The sequence below is a fragment of the Limulus polyphemus genome, unplaced genomic scaffold (assembly GCF_000517525.1).
Source record: "Limulus polyphemus unplaced genomic scaffold, Limulus_polyphemus-2.1.2 Scaffold7886, whole genome shotgun sequence".
Classification (NCBI taxonomy): Eukaryota; Metazoa; Arthropoda; class Merostomata; order Xiphosura; family Limulidae; genus Limulus; species Limulus polyphemus.
The window spans coordinates 8,803-13,281 of record NW_013673496.1 but is presented as its reverse complement, the minus strand read 5'-3'; positions in this window follow the sequence as shown (position 1 = coordinate 13,281).

Genomic DNA, 4,479 nt, shown 5'->3' with positions numbered 1-4,479 from the left:
AAAAAGAAGAAAATGAGATGAAGGAAAGACATCCCTGCAACTGGAGGAAAAAAAATGTTTAACTGTTTTGTAAAAAACAAACAAAAAAACAGTTGTATTTATTGTGATTTCCACAAACAAAATTTACGCCACTTTCTTCAAACATGTGGCTGAACGACGAGGTTTGAGGGCTTATAACGTTTAAATTCGGGGTTCGATACTCGCAGAGGCATCAGCACAAATAGCCTCGTAATCAGTTATAATATTAAGTATGTTAGAGCAAGATAAACATGTTTATATAAGAATATAAAAGTATATGTTTATATACCGTTCATATCAATGTAACATCTGTATTTCAAACCGTAAATTGTCCAACTCGAAAAAATGGAGAATGCTATCAATTCTGAAAACAGTAATTTATTTATAAAACGTAACATGTTTCATATACCTTCTAAAGAACGAGTTTTATATTTTTAACTGAATAGTATTAAATATTGCGTGTAACAAAAAAAACAAAAAACAGAAATACATTTTTATTTACAATTCTAACCAATAGAGGTCTTTAAGTGAACAAAACTACCAAGAATCCAAAACGTTGGTGATAAACGTTTAAAGAAATACTTGACAATCAGAAAATACAGTCATCATTATAAGTTAATATGTAATCAAAGCCATTATTTCTCTCGTTTTAGAAGGACAAACTCTCTAACTTGTTTTGCTTTGTTTAGTCCTTGTTTTGCAGTAATTTACTACACAAAATAACGAAATATATTTTTTATTGAAAAGGATAATGAACATTAAAAAGGTATTGAAGTAACGACAGTAAATTGTTCGAAGACTTGAAATTAGAGAAACTCATTTTGACAAATTTTCTTCAGTTTCACTTTGTCTTCTGTGATTTTTTCACTAACTCATTTAAATGTTACAACATAGGCGGCGCGTACGTCTTTTGTTTGGGTATGCATCTACTGTATAATACTTTCGAGTTGGTGAGAATAATGCTTCGTAAGGGGTGTTTTATTTGGAGAGGTTAAGCAATTCCAAGCCTGTGTTACACATAAATTTGTGTTATTTTATTACGTCCGTGAATAATACTTGTGAAACTAGACGTATTTCATTATTACGTCAGCAAAGTACGTCACAGAGCACCTGTCACGACTGCGTGTCGTATTGGTCAAGGTTTTTAATCTATACTGGTTAGGACCAGTTACTAAGAGTATTGTTCCACGTATACCATAGATAAATTGAGTGAACTTAGATCAATAATTTAATTAATATTTAGAGCTATTAATAAGTGAGGCTTTTCTCTGAGGTTAACAATCGGATTGGCACCCCCATATAACTCTTACCTTCATTTTCTTTCTGGAATATGACATAAAAAACAAAACAAAATGGAATCATGTGAGTTAACGTATCAGACCAGTATTTGATCGTTCACGTTGGTTACTTAAATTTTTAGAAAAAAAAGAAGAAGATCAAAGTGGTTGGAAGATTTTTCGTAATTAAAAGAGCTATAATTCCGCATTAAATGGTTTAATAATTCAACACAGCACACTTGGAATCATTACACGATATATTAGGGTCCTACTAATTACGATAACGCACCACAAACTGACTGTTGGCCAGGTGGTTAGGGCGCTCGATTCGCAATCTGAGGGTCGCGGATTCGAATCCCCGTCACACTAAACATGCTCGCCCTTTCAGCCGTGGGGGCGTTATAAGGTGACGGTCAATCCCACTATTCGTTGGTAAAAGAGTAGCCCAAGAATTGGCGGTGGGTGGTGATGACTAGCTGTCTTCCCTCTAGTCTTACACTGCTAGATTAGGGACGGCTAGCGCAGTTAGCCCTCGTGTAACTTTGCGCGAAATTAAAAAAACAACAACAAACAAACTGACTGTAAGGTACCACACATTACTACAAACTAAATATATACGATACAAAACATGTATATAATTTGAGCAAATATATTTTGTTGTCTTGCAGTGAAGTACATTACAGTAAGAATATATTAAGTTTATATTAAGAATATATTAAGTTTATATTAAGAATATATTAAGAATATATTAATATATTAAGTACATTACAGTAAGAAAACCTTTTACAATTAGAATAAGAAAAGGTAACTTTACTAATGTTTATAAATGTATACAAATACAACACAGGTACTTGAAAAAAAACACACACATAATATTAAGCTTATTGGATAACATAAACTATTAGCGAAAGACTTAATAAAAAAACGTTCTGATAAATTGATGAAACGACTTAACTTTTGTTGTAATCATCCGTTTTGTTTCGATGGTTTCTGCAAATGAAATTCAATGTAGTTGTGGTCGAGAGTATTTGACCTTATTGCACGTGTGTTTGCGGTTTTTCATACCTGGTATTTCGTGGCTACTTTGTGGTAATTAGTAAGACTGGATTACTGGAAAGGTCGTACAAAATTCATTCTTGTTTTTGGAGATGATATACGTTTGGTACAAGATTTGGTTTGGGTTTTGCTTTGAAGTACGCGCAAAATTACTCGAGGACTATCTGCGCTAGTTGTCCCTAATTTAGCAGTGATAGACTAGAGGAAAGACTGCTAGTTCACACCGCCCACCGCCAATTCTTGAGCTACTCTTTTACGAACGAATAGTGAGATTGACTGTGATGTTATAATGCCCCACAGCTGAAAAGGCGAGCATGTTCGATAACGGAGATTCGAAACCCACGACCCTCAGATTGCGAGTCAGCGCCCTAATCATCAGGCCATGCTAGGCCTTGTTACAGGAATAACAGAGAGAGATTAAAGTGGAAAAACTTTGATAAACATTATTGATACAGAGTATAAGGTAAAAGTATTTAAAATATTTGAAAACACACAAACACGTATATAAAACTAGATTAATAAAGTTAAGTAAGATAGAGTGTTATAATGTGAAAAAGAAACGTAACTGTTACAATTTAATGTGTAAAAACATCGAAGTTTTATCTAATATTAGTTTAAATTCCTTCAACTTACTTCTGGGTTGTCAGGTCCTGATACCTGGCTGCTACCACCACAACCCATTTCATCAACTGACGAGTATTTCTGTGGCTGAAAGTAATTCTGAAAAAGAAAAAAAAATCATTAAAAAAAAACCAGGTCTAAGCGCCAAATGTATTTATACAGATAATATTGTTTTCTTAGATTTGAAACGGTGATCAAACATACAAAAAATGATGTTGAAGCACCGGGATGTGTATCCGAGCATCCATGGTTTACGTCCCGTTGCTGCAAAAACACACTTCTCCTTTGATGTTATGCTAAATTCCAATACTAGATCAGATTGGAGTAACCCAAGAATCGGCGGTGAGTGCTGTTAATCAGCTTCCTTCCCTCTAGTTTACCAGTTCAGTTTGTTAGTTTTGAAGTTAAGCACGAAGTTACACAATGGGCTATCTGTGCTCTGCCCACCACGGCTATCGAAACCCGGTTTCTAGTACTGTAAGTCCGCAGACATACTGCTGGGCCACTGGGGGGGAGGGGGTTTATTGGTTCTCGTTGTTTAGCTTTAAGGAAAACTTTAAATAAATAAATACATCTACTAAAATGTAGAGTAATTATATCTGTTATGTTTATGTGCATATCGGATATTTTCTTATTCATCTATTTCATTTATCTGTCTATCTATATTATTAGACTCGTAGCGTCCAGATATCAGAAACATTTATAAGAAAGCAAACACTTCTACTTATCTGAAGATATGTGGCTACTCGAGTACGTTTTCTTATAAATAGTAGGACTAAATTCAGTAAAAGCTTTCTTCTCTTTTTTTAAGATGAAAACACAGTTTAAAACAAATATCATCTGACAAATTTTGATAATACATGAAAAAAGCACCTTGTTAATCTCTAGAGAACAACCAAATTGTATTAAGCCTGAGAAGCCCACCCTAATCTAAGAACTAATGTACAATCAGTGCCTTAGTTGATAGATTTACACAACAGTCTAATTAGAAACATTTCAGTACTTCTGGATCGTTTGGACCTTTTCTCGTGCTTCATCTGTTTTGACTTATCATTAAAGTCCAGTCAAATAGAGCACATAGATATAGCAACTGTTTCAGTGTTACTGCTGTACTGTATATGTTTTGTATCTTAGCAACGTTACTGGTACATGTGTTTTGTATCTTAGCAACTTGACTGATATATGTGTTTTGTATGTTAGCAACTTGACTGGTTTATGTATCTTAGCAGACTGACTGGTATATATGTTTGTATCTTAGCAACGTAACTGATATATGTGTTTGTATCTTAGCTACTTTACTGGTATATGTACTCGTATCTTAGCTACTTTACTGGTATATGTGTTTTGTATCTTAGCTACTTTACTGGTATATGTATTTTGTATCTTAGCAACTTTACTGGTACATGTGTTTGTATCTTAGCTACTTTACTGGTACATGTGTTTGTATCTTAGCTACTTTACTGGTACATGTGTTTTGTATTTTAGCGTACTTAATGGTACATGTGTT